Raw genomic sequence first — 20,022 nt, 5'->3', positions numbered from 1 at the left:
ATAGATGGAACACGAGAGAGAACACGAGAGAGAGAGAGAGAGAGATCAAACACATAGCTACTGGTACATACCCTCAGCCCCGAGGGTGAACTACTCCCTCCTCGTCATGGATAGCGCCGGGATGATGAGGATGGCCTCCGATGATGGGATCCCCCTCCGGCAGGGTGCTGGAATGGGGTCCCGATTGGTTTTTGGTGGCTACAGAGGCTTGCGGCGGCGGAACTCCCGATCTATCTTCTGTTCTGGAAGCTTTAGGGTACGTAGGTATATATGGGTGCAGGGAGAACGTCGGTGGAGCTACGGGGGCCCCACGAGGTAGGGGGCGCGCCTAGGGGGGAGGGCGCGCCCCCCACCCTCGTGAGCACCTCCCGTATCTTCTGACGTGGGGTCCAAGTCCATCAGGTGGGTTTCCTTCCAAAAATAACTTCTCGAGTTGATTTCGTTCCGTTTTGACTCCGTCTGATATTCCTTTTCCTTGAAACACTGAAATAGGCATAAAACAGCAAATCTGGGCTGGGCCTCCGGTTAATAGGTTAGTCCCAAAAATAATATAAAAGTGGAAAATAAAGCCCAATATTGCCTAAAACAATAGATAAAGTAGCATGGAGCAATCAAAAATTATAGATACATTGGAGACGTATCAGGCTGCAGGGTCGGGGTAGCGATGATGACCATCGTGGGGGTTGTTGGCCACAATCCCGTTGGAGCTTGTTCCCAAAAGGCGATGAAGCACTTCCGGGGACACCAAGGTATTTTGGTCGATGACTGGGGCAGACCTCCAGGACTCGATCGGTTGTCCAAACAGCACGACTGGGTTGTCGGCGTCGGGCTCGTCTTCTCCTCTCATCGGGGCTCGGCGCACCAGTTATCCACGAGCTACGATCAGATCAAGGGTGATTTGATCGAACAGTTCCTCTAGTGCACTTACATAGCGCACCAGATGCAATAATGCAGGATCCGTCTCGTGATCTCCGTTGACAACCTCGGGTGGCCTATCATACCCGTCACGGCTGGGTAGTAGTAGAACGAGCGACAGTTAACTCTGAGCGACAAGTGCCGGAGTTGAACTATAGCCTCTCGAGCCGCTAGTTGGATGGCTTGTGGCTCAAAGGAAGACGTTCTTCCGGTGAACCGGTAGGGGCGTTCGGGCGATAGGCCCCTACCATAGATGTGCAAAGTGGCCCAGAATTGACGGCTTTCACCGCTCATGGGTCCTTGGTACACAACATATTCTGGGGGCTCTTTTAATGCAAAGGCACGACGGATGAGGTTTGCTAGCACGGTCACAAAACCTCCAAGGTTTTTTGCTGTGGTCTAATTGTGCACGGCGGGGCCAGACATTATGGCTTGGTTTGGGAAAGAGGTTGTGCTGTGCTGGGTTGAGGCTAGCGTGTCCTTTTTATAGGAAAAGGGGGATGGAGTCTTCCTCCGCACGCTTGCGAATGAGACAATTTTAGGTGTCGGTCACTGGCTCGTGATCGACAGGCTAGGCTGATAGGTTGGGCACCGACTGCCAAAAGGTGTCGGGGTCACTGTATGGCCATCTTACACGAGAAGCTCGGCGGGGGTTAGGTTAAGGTCTGGTCGGTTGGTTAATCTAGGTTTATTGTCCCGGCTAAGATAGGATTAGCCAAAGGTCAGCCTAGCTCTGATACCAAGTTTGTGACCACCGGTTTTTCGGGTATTAATTTCCCAGAAAATGGCCTTTGTGCTCACCAGCCCCAGGATTACTGTTAGCTAATGAGGCACCAACTTGATACAGAAACTCCAAGCAAAAATACATAATATGTATTTAAAAGACCATTCTGGCCTATGAGTACAACACAAGGTTGCTAGTGGTTGTGGGCGGAAGCGGTTTGTGGTTCATCAGCGTCTATGGGGCTCCAATTCCCACATGAACAGCTGACCAGGATAACTTCTATCTTCGCGAGGCTGCTAACATCCTTGCGTAGGCTCTGGGACTGTCATCGCAACGCTCCTCTCCGTGCAAGAAATCTGGCCAAGACAATAGCCAGGGACAAGCCAGTGAGTACTTTGAATGTACTCGCAAACATTATGAACACATGTATAATATATCAGATGATAATCATGCTCAGAAATATTCTATGATCACAACGTCAGTCACAAAATATGATCCATGATGTACGTAAGCACGTTATTCATATAAAATATGATTATGCAATCAGAGCGTAGAAATAGAATGCACCGATCTGGTGTCTGAAGCGACGCCTCGAAAGGACAATAACATAAAGCATGCCTCAGTCGGGCATCTGAGCGACACCACATAAAGGGCTCATAAGTGAAATAGGTAACAAACATGCCACAGCCGGGCGTCTGTGCGACACCACATAAACGGCTTATAACGTAATAAATAACAAGCATGCCATAGTCGGGCGTCTGTGCGACACCACATAAAGGGCTTATAACGTAAATAAATAACAAGCATGCCTCAGTCGGGCGTTTGAGCGACACCACATAAAGGGCTTATAACGTAAATAAATAACAAGCATGCCTCAGTCGGGCGTCTGAGCCACATAAAGGGCTTATAACGTAAATAAATAACAAGCATGCCACAGTCGGGCGTCCGAGCGACACCACATAAATGGTTTATAAGAAAATAATCAAAGTGAATATCCAGGAGGTAGAACCGTCCCAGGGATACTCAATAATTCATAATCATATTCATCCCAGACTGTAGTCCATGATAATAATGGGTTAGTCCATGATAATAATATTCATAATCATCACAAGTCACAAGTCATGTTCCAAGTTCTGGTTTAACAGTTTCTCCTCCGAAGACCGACACTAAGACCGACACCTGACCCATCCCAGACTGTAGTCCTTAACCATGGACACGCTATTTGAATAGGTATAATCTCTGCAGAGGGTGTACTCTTTACCCACGAGTAACGGATTCCGTTAGACCATCTAGACTAATTCCGTTCACGGTCTTTTAATTGTAAACACACCTGACCGCACACACCAGCCTAACTTACCGGTGTCTGGAATCACCCACGACACTCGTTAAGCAAAACTCTAAGTGGGGAGGCTACAACCTCGATTAGCATGGGATCACAAAATTTATAACGCGTGCAAACTAGGGGAGCTACCCCCTCGGCTACAACCAGAAACACCGATGCCCCCGGACCAGGTGGCATGCCTACCGGATGCAGCCGGTATCTTCCACCGTGGCCTCTCTGTATGGTGTGTGCTAGAAAGGGGTTGACAACTTACTGAACCGTACCCTACCTATGGTAGGGACCAGTGGTAGTACGAAACAAGTATGGGGGTTACTGGAACAAGACTCGATCTACGGTCGACTCAGGAGGTTTAAGTATTCCCTGTATGATTAGCATAACAAAAATATTTCAACCAACAGAACCACCACTCATCATACCTTACTATGCCATACCGGACACAACCGTCTCGACGAAGACCAGAGACAAGCTCATGTCTACCCAAGACAGAGGCTTTCCCAGATTTCTTCCGACAGGCACGAAAGGCATACGAGGGTGATTACTATCACAATGTATCAAATTTCAATAGCACGGAATCATCAATATGCACTTATGAGTATGTTCATATCATCACATAAAATAACGAAAACCCCAAGACAAGGGGTGTCGTAACCATATCAAACGACAGTATTATGTCAGGGTTCAGAATGCTTGCCTTCAAGTTGTGGAGAGGCAGGGTGCATTCCAAAACTTTTGAAAGTTGTCTTCTTCTCCAAAAATCCTATTTTTGAAAATATTCAAATTAACACAAACTTTAAAAACAGTACAAAAAGTTTGCCTAATTACTTTTGAAATAAATCTTAAAATAAACTAGGTGAAATTTGAGAGAGGTAGGAAAAAGAATCAACTCATTTGGAGTTATATTTAAAAAGTTATAGCCAGTCAAAGTTTAGTCAAATTTCTGTTTTAAAAAAAGTAAAATAGAAAAAGAAAAAAACGTTTCGAATTAAAAACACGTTGAAGACGTACTCTGGGTTTACGCCTCCACTTAACCCACGTGGACCGGTGCGGGGTCACTGACAGTGGGTCCAGGGGGCCCACTGGTCAGGTTTGACCAGTCGCCTCTCCCTCCTTTCTCCTCTGCCCGAGCGGAGGCGGGACTCCGGCGATCGCCATCGATGAACGGCGGTTCCCCGCGGGGTTCTGAGGGCCGGGATGGATCCGCCAGTCCAGGGCGGTCCTCCCGGTGGTCGACAGGCTGGCGGGGACGAAGGGAGTGGCCGGCGGCGAGCTCCGCGGCAGAGGTGGCTTCGGGGGAAATTTGGGGTTTCGGGCTATGGTGGCTCTCCGTCGAAGCTGAGGGTTTGGGCGGCTCCGCAAGACCAAGTGGAGTCGGGTGGTGGCGCTGGATGGACGGGGGAGGGCCTGTTCACGGCGAACTAAGCCGGAGAGTGGCGGCGGCCGAACTAGCCGGAGGCGAGGAAGAAGGCTTCCCACCGTAGATTGCTGGCCGTGGGGCGCACTAGTGGGATGGTATGAGTTGCCTGAGGGTCGAACGAGCTCGGGGGTTCCTGTTATAGCGCGACTAGCTCGGTTCCGCGGCCGTGGATAAGAACGCCGGCGACCGTCGTTCTGTTGCAGCTGGGAGTGCGTGGCAGCGACGGGCGCTAGCGGACGCGTTCCTGGATAAGCTCGGGCTGCTCCAGAGGGCAGCTAGCGCACACGTGTGTCTCAGGCGGCACCGTCCATGGCAGGGGCTACTGCGGCCGCCCGCTTGCTGCCACGGCCGACCTGACGACGGTGCTGTAGGGCGCCAGGAGGGGGCCAGGGCGGCTCTGCAGCGAGGGAGGGGTCGGGCGTGCTGGCTTTGCAAGAGGAGTGGCCAGAACGAGCGCGGGGAGGCGGCAGTGGAAGGTGGCGACTCGGTGCGCGCGTGTGCAAAACGTGCGCTCTGGGCGCGCCCAAAGCACGCACGCCAAGTGCTCGACGCAATGCCAGGAGGCTTGGGTGGAGCTAGGGTTTAACACGACTAGGTTAGGGTAGTCTAGAGACTTAGTAGACATGTTGGTTCGGCAAGGGGATCAAGTCCACAATGTAAACTAAATCTCATGCCAAAACTGCTCATGCACTCAGGGTGTTTGACAGATTGCCAAGGGCATCTAGGCAACTCTTGGGTGGCCAAAATCTCCAGATCAGTGTCTCTTTAGAAGCTAAAGAGGGTGGCAAGGTTAGTTTGTCAAGGATAGAAACTTGTTAGTGCAAGTTTTTGAGAAAACCAATTCTGGACAGAAGGTAAAGGGCATCATTACATGGACCAAAAATACTCCCATGGGGCCACTCTCCTGGACTTAAGGGTTTTCTAGGGGGGTTTACAAGCAGGAGAAAGATCATGGGCATTAGAGAAGAAGAAAATAGAGTTGTAGTACAAAACACCCAACTGGACCAGAGAGCAAAAGAGGATGATTTGCTCAAATTCTTCAAAGGACATTCATGGGGTTTTGCATAAAATGAATTATATGCATCTACTGACATCTCCAGATTTTTATGTAGTTTTTAAAGAAATATTTAAATAGGTTGTAGTGAAATTTTACCAACTGGACCAGTTTTGAAAACTAGGGGTGGAGCTTAAAATCTCCAATGAATAAAAGATATTTTTGCATCAGAGTGATTTAAAAACATCACATGACCTCCCCAAATTTTGGTGAAAATTTTAAATGCATTTATCAAATGGTTGCAGTGCAAAAGAGGCCCTAAAACTCATGAAAAATTATTTTAAAAGAGTAAAGCTCAGGAAAACAATTATGCAAATAAATCCACTAATAAAAGAATTGTTTTTCTTGAGAGGGTATACAAGTCCAATAATATATTTTTTTTGGAAAGTTTTCTCTTGAGGTAAAGACTTCACAATATTAAAGAAAGAGGGTTCTGAAATCAAAAGAAAATCAGAAAGTAAAAATTTAATTCCTTGGCAAAATTTTATTCAAAAATTCATGGTTAAAATTTTTTGGGGTGTTACAGTATCCGGTATGACGGTCATCGTCATGTGCTTCGGCGCATCCCCGTGATCCGTAGATCGATCTTGCTTGTCCTGTGGCGTTATCCAGTTTATCGCGCAGGTCTTGAGTATTGCCCCGGGCCGTAGCAAACCGGCGCGGGGGTACGGGCTGGTATTTCGGCTGATATGCCGTTTTGTCCCGACCTTGAGGCGGTCGGTCAGCCGTGGGGCGCTCGAGTCTGTATTCCTCGGCTGCCAGGACTTCTGTCCATCTGTTTGTGAGCAGATCTTGATCACCTTGGAGCTGCTGCTGCTTCTTCTTCAGGCTTCTCACAGTGGCAATAAGCCGGCGCTTGAAGCGCTCCTGCTCTGCGGGGTCTTCGGGTACGTCGAACTCGTCGTCGCCGAGGCTAATCTCGTCTTCATAGAGGGGCATGTAGTTGTCCTCCTCCGGATACCCGTCCGTCGCCTGTTCATCTGGGCTGTTATGCCCGTCTTCCTGTTCGGCCTACTCGAAGGCGGGTTGTTCGGGGTTGTATTCATCGTCGGCACTGTCCGAATTATTATCATCTCTGGTGCCGGTATTGCCTTGGCGGGGCTTGGAGCGGCGCTGGCGACGCCCATGCTTTGCTTCCTTCTTGGAGGGGCTATCCTCCGTTGCCTCGTCGCCATTTGTTTCTTTCGGAGTGTCCACCATATATATATCGTATGAAGAGGTGGCTGCCCACCGCCCTGTGAGCGGTGGCTCCTGTATGTCTCCTGCATCGTCATCCATACCGTCGATGTCTTCGAAGTCAAAGTCGAGCACGTCGGTTAAATCGTCGATCGTGGCGACAAAGTGGGTGGTGGGTGGGCAGCGAATTCCTTCGTCGCCTGCTTCCCACTCAAGCCAGACATAGTTCGGCCCAGAGTCTCTTGACAAAGAGAGAGACTTCAATGAGTTCAGCATATAGCCAAAGGGTGAGTGCTGAAAGATGTCCGCAGCGGTAAACTCCATTACCGGAGCCCAACCTGGCTCGGCTGGCTCGAGAGTGAGCGGACCAGGACCAACAGCCGGATATGAGTCTGGGGGTCCAGGATTACAGGCCTCCACAGCAGTGGGACCTGTGTTCGGCTCCACCGCTGATAAGTGTGCGGCCTGCGGAGCGGGGTCTAGCCCTCCGTCCATAGGCAATGCAACCTGCCTTAGATTCAGATCCAAGGCTGCTTCAGGGATGATGTCCCGGGCACTGTCCGACAGCAGGTCTATGCCGTGCTCGTCGTGGCTGTCCGGCGCTCCTCGCGCAGGCTCGAATCCGTCAAAGATCAAGTCTCCGCGGATATCCGCCGTGTAGTTCAAGTTTCCGAACCTGATCTGGTGGCCAGGGGCGAAGCTGTCGATCTGCTCCAACCGGCCAAGCAAATTGGCCCGAAGTGCGAAGACGCCGAACAGAAAGATCTATCCGGGGAGAAAAGTCTCACCCTGGACCGTGTTGTTGATGATTGAAGACGCCATCAAGCCTCGAAGCGACGACATAGATGAACTCTCAATGAAAGCACCAATGTCGGTGTCAAAACCGGCGGATCTCGGGTAGGGGGTCCCGATCTGTGCGTCTTAGGCTGATGGTAACAGGAAGCGAGGGACACAATGTTTACCCAGGTTCGGGCCCTCTCGATGGAGGTAAAACCCTACTTCCTGCTTGATTAATATTGAAGATATGTGGAATACAAGAGTAGATCTACCACGAGATAGTAGAGGCTAAACCCTAAGAGCTAGCCTATGATGGTATGATTGTAATTGTGATCGGCCTTCTAAGGACCATGCTCTCCGGTTTATATAGACACTGGAGAGCTAGGGTTTACATGGAGTCGATTACAAGGAAGGAAACATAATATCTGGATTGCCAAGCTTGTCTTCCATGCAAAGGAGAGTCCCATCCGGACACGAGCCGAAGTCTTGAGTCTTGTATCTTGACGCTTCTATAGTCCGGACGTTGTATATAGTTCGGCTGTCCGGATACCCCCTTATCCAGGACTCCCTCAGCCGTCGCGCAACACAAAGCCGCCTGCCGCGCTGAAGCTCCATCCCGACAAAACAACGAACCGCCCCATCGCCAAGATCATGGGGCAACATCTCGGACGCCGACTGGTGGCGCCCGCAGGGGAAAAGGCAACGAGCCGGCTGCCAGCCGCAGCCGGACGCGCCTCTCCATCGAGCGAGATGAAGACGGCTGCCCACATGTGGTGGAGCGGCAAGGTGACCTACCACCTCCTCCACCTCATGGAGCAAGGCACCCCACTCCGCCTCCTGTCACGCACTCGACACTCGGCGACCGCCTTGGCCACCGAGAGGTAGTCAGAGAAAACGACGCCCGCCATCGGATCGATCGCCTCAACCGATCCCTGGCGCTAGAAGAAGAAGATGCTCTGGGCCCGCCCTGCTTTGGCCCCCGAATCCGAGATGAGCCCTTCCCCAAAGGGTTCACTCTCCCGCAAGATACCCCCAAGTACACCGGCTCAAGCCGGAGGACTGGCTGGTCGATTACTCTACCGCCATCAGTATAGCGAACGGCAACAAGCGCGTTGCCATGAAGTACGTCCCGCTCATGCTTCAGGGCACTGCCCGGATGTGGCTCAACAACCTAAAGCCCCGCAACATCAACAACTGGGTAGATTTCACCGAGGCCTTCATCCGCAACTTCATGACCACGTACAAGCGGCCTCCCAAGCCCCGACAGCTCTCCTTGTGCATCCAAAGGCCCAGTGAATTGACTCGCGACTACCTCATGCGCTGGGCCGAGCTGCGCAACTCCTGAGAGGGCATGCACAAGGTGCAGGCAATCGAGTACTTCACCGCCGGGTGCCGAGAAGGCACACTCCTGAAGCACCGGCTACTTTGCGACGAGCCTGCGACTCTCGACGAACTGCTAATCATCGCCGACAAGCACGCCACAGCCGACTCTTCCATGAAGGCAGAGATCTTAGTCGATGCATCCGGCAAGGTAGCACCTCAGGCTCCTCGGACTCCGGCTGGCGAGACCAGTCGGAGACAACCCCAAGCGATAACAAGCGGAAGGCCACCCAGCCGGCTTCCAACAGCCAGCAGGTGGTGACAGTCGAGGATCTGCAGCCGGAGTGGCAGCCAACGCCCAAGCGTTAGAAGGGCGGCAAGCCCCACTAGCTGCCCGCTTTCTCGTACGAGAAGACCCTCGATGCCCCCTGCAAATTTCACAATGGCGCGAAGCCGTCCAATCACACCACTCGGAGGTGTCATTGGCTCACCAGGATTGCTAAGGGAGATGGCCTCCTTCCTCCTCCGCCTGCCAGCCCGCCGCCTCCTCCGCCCCAGCAGCCGGCGGCCTGGCCAGTCGGTGCCAATCAAGATGAGTATCCTGCAGAGCACGGAGCCTATGTCGTGTTCACTAGTGTGGCTGATGATAGGCTCAACAGACGGCAACAACAGGAAGAGGTGCACGCAGTAGCCTCAAGCACCCTAGAGTTCATGCACTGGTCCGAGAAGCCCATCAGCTGGAGAAGGGCCGACCATCCGGAAGTAATGCCTTCCCCCGGTTCCTACGCCTTAGTCCTGGATGCCACGCTTGCAACAGAAAGGCGAGCAACACGTTTCTCTAGGGTCTTGATAGATGGCGGCAGCAGCATAAATATCCTGTACCGTGACACAATGGAGAAGTTGGGAATCAAGCAGAGGCAGCTCCTCCCCAGTCGAACTGTATTCCATGGCATAGTTCCTCAATCGGCAAGACCCAGATTGATGTCCTCTTTGGAGACAAGAATCATTTCTGTCGAGAGCTAGTTTGGTTCGAGGTGGTGGACCTAGAGAGCCCTTACCATGCACTTCTTGGCCGACCCGCCCTGGCCAAGTTCATGGCGGTCCCCCACTACGCCTACCTCAAGATGAAGATGTCGAGTACCAAGGGAATCCTAACTGTAGTCGGAGACTACAAGAAGTCGGCCGCCTGCGCCGCGGACAGTAGCCAGCTGGCCGAGTCCCTCGTGATTGCAGCCGAGAAGCGTCTCCTGGATCGGGTGGTGGCGATGGCAGGCAAGAAGCTGGAAATGTCACCCACCCCTAAGGAGTAGGACGTGGAGGGCTCGTTCAAGCCGAGAAAGGATACCAAGAAGATACCCTTGGACCCAGAGCACCCGGAGAGGCACGCTGTCATAGGTGTGAACCTAGACAGCAAATAGGAAAGTGAGCTCCTCGATTTCCTCCGTGAGAAACGAGACATATTTGCATGGTCTCCCAAAGATATGCCGGGTGTTCAGACGGATTTCACCAAGCACAAACTACATGTCCGACCTGACGTCAAGCCGGTCAGGCAGCCCTTGCGCCGCCTGTCGAAAGAGAAGAGAAGAGTTGTTGGAGAAGAGATAGCCCGGCTTCTGGTAGCCGGATTCATCATGGAAGTGTTCTTTCCAGAATGGCTTGCCAATCTAGTCCTGGTGTTGAAGAAGAACAAGTAGTGGCGTATGTGTATTGACTATACCAGCCTTAACAAGGCCTGCCCCAAAGATCTGTTTGCCCTACCAAGGATTGATCAAGTGATAGACTCCACAGCTGGATGCGAGCTGTTGAGTTTCTTGGATGCATATTCAGGCTACCATCAGATAAAACTGAACCCTGCCGACAGGCTGAAGACCGCCTTCATCACGCCATTTGGAGCCTTCTGCTACCTGACCATGACGTTCGGCTTACGAAATGCCGGTGCCACCTTTCAGTGTTGCATGCATAAGTGCCTCCTCAAGCAGATCGGCAGAAATGCCCATGCTATGTGGATGATGTGATGGTGAAGACGGAGAAGCGTGGCACGCTGCTAGAAGATCTCAAGGAAACCTTTGAGAACCTGCGCCGATTCCAGATCAAGCTCAACCCGGAGAAATGCGTCTTTGGAGTACCAGCCGGCCAGCTTCTCGGCTTCCTGGTCTCAGAGCGCGGCATAGAGTGCAACCCTGTGAAGATCAAGGCAATTGAGAGGATGCAAGTGCCCACCCGACAGCTGGACATGCAGAAATTCACCGGCTGCTTGGTGTCAGTTAGCCGTTTCATCAGCCGGCTGGGCGAGAAGGATCTTACCTTGTACCAACTCATGAAGAAGACCACTTTTTTCGAGTGGAACGACAAGGCGGACGAAGCATTTCTCCAACTCAAGAAGATGTTGGCAACTCCGCCTATCCAGGCGGCTCCGACTGAGAAGGAGCCCATGCTCCTCTACATTGCTGCCACCAGTCGGGTTGTCAGCATAGTCATGGTGGTAGAGCGCAAGGAGGAGGACAGAAAATTGCTGGTCCAGAGACCGGTGTATTACTTGAGCGAAGTACTGTTCGCCTCCAAGCAAAACTACCCACATTACCAGAAGATGTGCTACGGCGTGCATTTTGCCGCCAAGAAGCTGAAGCCTTACTTTCAAGAGCACCCAATAACCATCGTCTGCACGGCTCCGCTTGCTGAGATCATTGGGAGCCGAGACGCCTCTGGCCGAGTGGCCAAGTGGGCTATTGATCTGGCCCCTTACACCATCTACTACCAGCCTCGCACCGCCATCAAGTCACAAGTGCTGGCCGACTTCCTCGGCGACTGGGCCGAGACCCAGTATTTGCCGCCTGCACCAGACTCCACCCATTGGCGGATGCATTTTGATGGTTCAAAAATGCGCACCGGTCTGGGAGCCGGCGTCGTCCTCACCTCTCCCAAGGGCGATAAGCTCAAATACGTGCTGCAAGTCCACTTCGCCGCCTCCAACAAGTAGCTGAATATGAGGCACTCATACACGGTCTCCGGCTTGCCAAGGAACTCGGCATCTACCGGATCCTGTGCTATGGTGACTTCGACTTGGTTGTCCAGTAGTCGTCAGGCGACTGGGACGCCAAGGATGCAAACATGGCAAGCTACCGCTTCCTCGTGCAGCAACTCAGCGGATACTTTGACGAGTGCGAGTTCCTACACGTGCCAAGAAATGACAACGAGCAAGCAGATGCCTTGGCATGGATTGGCTCCACCCGACAAGCAATACCAGCCGGCGTCGCCCTACGCCGCCTTCTCAAGTCGTCTGTCAAACCGTCTCCCAAATCTGATTCCATCTTCGTGTCGGCCCCTCCAAAAGCAGTCGGATCCGACTTGACAATCCTAGAGGCCGGCACGGGGATTTCGGCAGGCGGTCCGGGGACTGCTGCAGTCGCACCCGGCTCGGGACTCCAGAGCCCGGCCCGGGGACTTCAGCAGTCGGCACGGGACTTCTCCAGCATAGCAGGCGGAAGCAGCTACCAACCCGCCACCTCCCGGCCCAACCGCCCTCATACAAGTTGCGGCAGTAGCAGTCGAAGAAATTGCAGCGCCATCTTGGGCTCAGCCAATCCTCAAGTTCCTGGTGAATAAAGAGCTGCCGACTGATGAGATCTCAGCCCGACAAGTGCAAAGGCGAGCAACAGCCTACACCATAGTCAATAGAGAGCTAGTGCGACGAAGTGTCACCGGGGTTTATCAGCACTGTGTGGAGCTAGGCCAAGGCCAAGCAATACTCAGGGATATCCACCAAGGCGAGTGCGGCCACCACGCGGCTTCAAGATCACTGGTGGCCAAGGCCTTTCATCATGAGTTCTTTTGGCCGACTGCTCTAGAAGAGGCCAAAGAGCTAGTTAAGAAGTGCCAAGGGTGTCAGAGGTTCCGCTCCAAGCCACATCTGCCGGCTTCTGCACTCAAGACCATTCCCATAGCTTGGCCCTTTGCTGTTTGGGGGCTAGATATGGTAGGAACATTCAAGACGGCCCGTGGTGGCATGACTCATTTGCTTGTCCTGTGGACAAGTTCACCAAGTGGATAGAGGCAAAACCAATCAAGAAGCTGAATGGGCCGACTACCATGACCTTCATCGCCGACATCACCACGCGATACGGCATACCACATAGCATCATCACCGACAACGGCACCAACTTCGCCAAAGGAGCCTTGGCTCATTTCTGCGCAACACAGGGCATCCGCCTGGAGTTAGCGTCCGTTTCCCACCCGCAGTCGAATGGCCAAGTGGAGCGTGCAAACAACCTCATTCTGTCCGGCCTCAAGCCCTGACTAGTCGAGCCTCTGGAGCGTTCGGCAGGCTGCTGGCTCGACGAGCTGCCGGCCGTCCTCTGGAGCTTGCGCACAACTCCGAACAAATCAACCGGCTTCACACCCTTCTTCCTCGTCTACGGTGCCGAAGCCGTCATCCCGATAGACATCGAGTTCGACTCCCCAAGAGTTACCATGTACACCGAGGCGGATGCTAAGGAGGCGTGAGAAGATGGCATCGACTTGCTGGAGGAAGGCCGGCTGTTGGCACTCAGCCGGTCGGCCATCTACCAGCAGAGTCTGCGCCGATACTACAACCGCAAAGTGAAGCCAAGATCCTTCCTGGAGGGAGACCTTGTGCTCCGGCTAATCCAGCGAACAGCCGGACAGCACAAGCTCTCGGCACCGTGGGAAGGCCCGTTCATCATCAGTAAGGTGTTGGGCAACGATTCCTACTATCTGATCGATGCCCAGAAGCCCAGAGTGTGCAAGAGAGATGATTCAGGCAAAGAGACGGAGAGGCCATGGAACGCAAACCTCCTACGAAGGTTTTATAGTTGAAAGCAGTATGTATCACGCTACCTTTTGTAATATGTGTAAAGACTCCGGGTCCCCCGAGAAGAGCTCGGGGACTACCCTCTTTTATCTATATGATAAGTGTTGTGCCTATAAGTATGTATAGTTTTATTTCCGCCTGGCAGCGGGTTTGCCGCTTTCTGCTATATGCTGCCTCCTGCAGCCGGACAAGTAGTGTGTCTGCACCCAAAACTTCCTTTGTCTGAAGCCACAGCTCGCAGAGCGAGTTTATGGCAGGCAGGGGTTGCAAAACAGTGCCCCACACGACAAACGACTAAGGAAGAAACACATATAGTAGAGGCTGGCATCGCACCTAGTCGTCCGGCTGCCGAGCAGCCGGTCAGCCAGCCTCTGCTTTTATTACCAAGGCTTCGAATGGCTAAGTACTAGTCCTCCCACAAACAGCTAAAAGAACTCAACCCAGCCGCAGTCCACAGAGCGGCTGCTTGGCTGGCAAGAGGATAGCCAAGGGAGGGCGGCAAAGGAAAAAACCAAGGAGCAAAAGGAAAGAAAAGCTAGAGGTCGGCACAACAAGCATAAGCAATGATAGAATATTTACAAGGATAAAGGCCTACCAGACGGCATTCAAACAAAGTTCGACATACACCCCGCGGGTGGAACTGAAATTTATCTAAGTTGTCCAAGACTCTAGTAAAACAGGGGAAAAGAGAAAATCCTAAGGAGCAGCAGAAGGCTCCGGCTGGGCAGTGCCCGTTAGCGCGGCAGAAGGCTCTGGCTGAGCACTGGAGTCGGCTATGCCGCCTGACGCGGCAGGCGGCTCCGTCTAGGCAGAAGAGTCGGCAGCGGCAGTCGGGGCGGCGGAGGGCTGGAGGACGGAGTCGGCGGCGTCCGTTGGAGGAACGGGCGGCTGATCGATCCCTGCCTAGCCGTCTCCAATAGCAGTCGGCGCCTTGGCACGCGGCTCATTGCTTGAGGCCCGGTCAGGCTGGGGCTGACCGTCCGCCCCGACCTCCGGCAGGTCGACGGTTCTCTCCTCCTCCTCGCCCTCCTCCTCCTCCTCCTCCTCCTCCCCTTCTTCCCCTTCATCGTTGGAGTCGATGACTTCTGCCGAATCTTCGCTATCCTTCGGGTTCAGCCCAAGCCACTCATGTGGCGCTTCGGCGCCTTCCTCGACCACCTCCGGGACAAAGACGCTAGTGTCTGGGAATTCAGCGATCGCCGCCGCCCTGTTGATGAGCTCGGCTTCCACCACCGCCAGCTCCTCCTATGACTCCAGCCGGAATGTGGTTAACTGGGCTAGATCCAGCCCAGGGTACCACGCCTTGACGAATTCCAAGGCCCGACACGCTCCTCCCTGGGCTGCTGAGCCATTCCAGGCTTCCAAACGGCTGGCCGCCACCTCCAGCCAGTCGGCAGTCCGACTTGGGGTGCGTGGTGCCGACAGGCCTGGCCAGAGGGCGGAAACTGCATGGGCACCGATGCGCTGAAGGCGGCACAACATCTGATGAGCAGGCCGAAGGCGGGCTTGGATGCTAACGATCTCCTCACTAAGAGTCCGGGGGGCGTCAGCGGCGATCTGCATGCCCTCCGCCCTCCGCTCCTCACGCTGGGCCTCGATCATCTGGATCGCGGCAACAGAGTGGCCCGGGAAGAAGTCTGCTTGGGCAGAAGAAAAGAGGAAAACCAAAGTTATAAACAAGGGATCGACCTAGATGAGGGCCGACAGTTCGAAACAAGAAACCAAGAGAATGAAGCTTACCATCTACCAAGTCTTCAATGCTGCTGGAGCAGGCCATCATTTGGGCTTCCTTGTCGGCCCAGGCGGAGTGCTTGACCTCAAACTCGGCGAGGAAGTCGGCCTCCTTCGTCTTCACCTTCAACTGGGCCGCCTTGAGGGCCTCCGCCTATTCAGCAAGCTGAGTGACCAGGCGGTCTTGCTCCTCGGCCAGCCTGCCGCACAACGCCTCCTTGCCTCGCAGGGCGGTGTTGGCTTCGCCCAGCTGCTGCTGCAAGGCGGCATTGGCCTCTGAAGAAAGAAAGAGAAGGAAGAATATCAGTCAAGTAACAAAGAAGGTGTAGTTAACCGGGGAGATTCGGCATGACTGCTCAGCAATCGGCCCGAACCTTGGGGACTACACCCCGCGGGTGCGCTGGCGCGCCCCCGCGAAAGAAAGGAATCAAGGCTTACTCCGGCTCTCCGACAGATGGTCGGTCTGCGTATCCAGCTCTTGGACCCTGGAGTTATAGGAAACCACGCGGAGGTTGTGGTAGTCCTGCAGAGGGGAATGTCAGACAAAATGAACATTCAACTCTGACAAGATAAAGTTCTGGATTACCTGCTCAGCAGTCGGCCCAAAACTTGGGGACTACACCCAGTGGGTGCGCTGGCGTGCCCCCACGAAGGTTGAAGGAAGATCAAAGGAAAGAAGAAGCTGGAAGCTTACGCGGATAGCAGCTCGCGATTCCAGGAACGCCTCGTTGCAGCGCCTGAGGGCTTCGGCTTCGGCCCGAAGCTTGGCCTGAACGTCAAGGGATGCCTGGTTCAGGGCACCCATCCCGCCTCCACGCACCCAGTCGGTCGGTGCGGCGCTGGATGCCTCGGTGTCGGGGGACGACGAGCTCGCGGCTCCGGCCTCCAGAGGTCGCGGCGTCGAGGCCGCCTCCTCAAGACGGTGGCGCACGGGTGTGCGGACCTAAGGAGTTAGGTCCGTCACCACCACGTTCTCAGCCAGTGGCACTGGCGGCTCGGCCGGCTGCTCGACCCGCGGTTCGCTAGTCGGTGGCGGTGACGGCACGAAGACATCAGGCATGGCCACGTCGCCGCCCTCCCTCTCCATGACCGGGTGCTCATCGCCGGCTCCCCCGGTTGTCGCTTCAAACTCTGCCGGAGGTGGCACGGTGTTAAGTGGCGTCACAAGCGGCAGCTCCTGACGACACGCGGCCTCCGCGAGCCACTCCCTCTCCGCAGCTTCGGCCTTCGCCTGCGCCAGCCTCCTCGCTGCGGAGGCTGCAGACTTGTCCGCCTTCGCCTTCGCCAAGTTGTCGGCCTCTTCATCGCGCGCCTCCCGTGCGTTCCGCTCTGTCGCCTCCCGGAGGTCGGCGGCCGGATCAATCTGCCGGCTGGTGGAGGAGGTCGTCGCCGACCTGATGACCGAGGCGGCGCCCGACTTCTCAAGGGTGAGAGGGGCCCTAAGATATGAAGACACGACAATGAATTTACTTTTAGGCCGGATCAACAGAAGGAGTGAAGGCCAGAGAAAGATACTTACGCCGAAACCATGATGGGCACCCTCGGCTGCCTCTGATACTTGGCCGCCTTGGCTGCGGCCTCTTGCCGCTTGGTCGCTGCGGCCGGGTTCTTGGGCTTCTTCGGCGCGCTGCCGAAAAGGGCAGCGCCTTGCTTCCGCTTACGCTTGCCGCCACGAGCGGGCGGCCCAGCAGAGGGGCCGGTGCCGGTGTTGACCGTTCTCGGAGTGGGGCGCCGCTCATCCTTGTCATCATTGTCATCGGGCCAGGTCTCCACGCCGCCGCCTCCCTCGGAGCCGCCTGCTCCGCCGCCGCCGCCGCCTGTTGCGTCGTCCGCCAGGGCAGCCGCCCCCAAGTCGGGGTCATCCTCGTCGCTGACCGCTCTGTCCGGGTGGTAGTCACCACCCGGCCCCACGATGGCGGCCGCTGCCACGGACATATAAATCTGCGCTCAAGAGAGGAGTCGAATCACCAGGAGAGCAAGACCAAAAGAAAAATCTGAAGGAAGAAATCGAGGAACTTACGGCAGGCGGCGGATTGTGGCGGGAGTACGGTCGCTTCCGTCCCGCTAGTCTTCCTCCAGCACCTTGAGGTCGGAGATCTCATTCACCATCTGCGCGACCTCGGCAGGCGGCATCCCTTTCGTGCACAGCCGGCACGGGTCATGATGCCCGCCCATCCGAAAGATCGGATGAGGGCGGCTCTGGAGCGGGAGGATCCGACGCTCGACGAAGGCGACGAGGAGGTCGGAGGCCACGAGGCCCTCCGACTCCTGGAGCACCCGGAGTCGGCCGATGGCGGCCGCCGTTTCCGCCGACAAAGCTTTCGGCTTGTACCCCCAGTTGGGCCGAAGCCCGGTGGGGGGGCGGCCTTGTAGGGCGGCAGTGTCAGGACCAGATTTTCGGGATATTAATTTCCAGAAAATGGCCCTTGTGCTCACCAACCCTAGGATTACAGTTAGCTGATGAGGCACCAACTTGATACAGAAACTCCAGGCAAAATACAAAATATGTAGTACAAGACCATTCTGGCCTATGAGTACAACAAATGGTTTTTAGTGGTTGATGGCGGAAGCGGTTTGTGGATCATCAGCGTTTATGGGACTCCATTTCCCACAGGAACAGCTGACCAGGTTAACTCCTATCTTCGCGAGGCTACTATCACTGTTGCTTAGCTTCCGAGGCTGTCATCGCAACGCTCCTTTCCATGCAAGAAATCTGGCCAAGACAATAGCCAGGGACAAGCCAGTGAGTACTTTGAATGTACTCGCGAACATTATGAACATGGGTAAAATATAACAAATGATAGTCATGCTCTGCCATATTCTATGATCACAACGTTAGTCACGAAATAAAAGTCCATGATGCACGCAGGCAGGTTATTCATATAAAACATGACTATGCAATCAGTGAAATAAAATAGAATGCACCGATCGGGTGTCTGAAGCGACGCCTCGAAAGGATAAAAATATAAAGCATGCCTCAGTCGGGCGTCTGTGCGACACCACATAAAGGGCTCATAAAGTAAACAAGTAACAAGCGTGCTACAGTCGGGCGTCTGAGCGACACCACATAGAGGGCTTATAAAGTAAATAATTAACAAGCAGGCCACAGTCGGGCGTCTCAGCGACACCACATAAAGGGCTTATAAATAATAGAAATAACAAGCATGCCACAGTCGGGCGTCTCAGCGACACCACATAAAGGGCTTATAAGGAAACAATCACAGTGAATATCCGGGAGGTAGAACCGTCCCAGGGATAATCAATAATTCAAATAATATAAGGGGTTAGTCCATAATAATAATCATCATAATCATCACAAGTCACTAGTCATGATCCACGTTCTGGTTTAGCAGTTTCTCCTCCGAAGACCGACACTAAGACTGACACTTTACCCATCCCAGACTGTAGTCCTTAACCATGGACACGGCTATTCGAATAGATTTAATCTCTGCAGAGGGTGTACTCTTTACCCATGAGTAACGGATTCCTTTAGTCCATCGGGACTAATTCCATTTATGATCTTTTAATTGAAAACACACCTGACCGCACACACCAGCTTAACTTACCGGTGTCTGGAATCACCCACGACACCTATTAGGCAAAACTCTAAGTGGGTAGGCTACAACCTCGAATAGCATGGGATCACAATATTTATACCGCGCGCAAACTAGGGGAGCTACCCCCTTCGGCTACAACTGAAAACACCCATGCCCCCAGACCAGGTGGCATGCCTACCGGCTGCAGTCGGTATCTTCCACCATGGCCTCTCTGTACGGTGTTTGCTAGAAAGGGGTTGACAACTTACTGAACTGTATCCTACCTACTGCAGGTACAAGTGGCAGTACGAAACAAGTATGGGGGTTACTGGAACAAGACTCGATCTACGGTCGACTCAGGAGGTTTAAGTATTCCCTGTATGATTAGCATGACAAATATATTTCAACCAACAGAATCACCACTCATTATACCTTACTATGCCATACCAGACATAACCGTCCCGACGGAGACCAGGGACAAGCTCACGCCTACCCAAGGCAGAGACTTTCCCGGATTTCTTTCCGGCATGCATGAAGGGCATACGAGGATGATTACCATCACAAGTATATCCATCTCCAACAGCAAGGCAATCTCCAATACGCATTCATGCAAATAATCATATCACCACATAAAATAACGAGTTCTCCGTATTAAGGTGGTGTTATAATCGTGTCAACCAACGCAAAAAATATTATGCCAGGGTTCAGGATGCTTGCCTTCAAGAGTATGCAAGTGGGGTGTGCCTTTTGAAAGTTGACTTCTTCTTCAAAAACCTATTTTTGAAATTATTCAAATAACACATACTTTAAAAACAGTACAAAAAAGTTGCTTGGAAAATTTTCAAATAAACATGAAAATAAACTAGACAATATTTGGGAAACAACAGAAAAAGAATCAAGTCATTTGGAGTTTTATTTAAAATGATATAGCCAGTCAAAGTTTAGTCCACTTTTTGTTTAAAAAAATAGAAAAAGGAAAATGGTTCGCCTGGACTATGTCTTTTGAGGTTGGTTGCGTACTTACCGCGCATACGCTTCCACCAGAGGAAAACACATCGGCCGGGCTGCGCCACTAGTGGCTTGGGTTGGCTCACCGACAGGTGGTCCCCACCTGTCGGGTTCATCTTCTCCCCCCCCCCGTGCGCGCCTCGACAGAGATAGGGGCCGTTTCCAACGGCGATCCCCGGTGACACAAGCCACCTTTT

The sequence above is a fragment of the Triticum aestivum genome, chromosome 2B (genome assembly GCF_018294505.1).
Source record: "Triticum aestivum cultivar Chinese Spring chromosome 2B, IWGSC CS RefSeq v2.1, whole genome shotgun sequence".
In the NCBI taxonomy this organism is placed as follows: Eukaryota; Viridiplantae; Streptophyta; class Magnoliopsida; order Poales; family Poaceae; genus Triticum; species Triticum aestivum.
The sequence above is the reverse complement of the archived record's forward strand: the minus strand, read 5'-3'. Positions refer to the sequence as shown.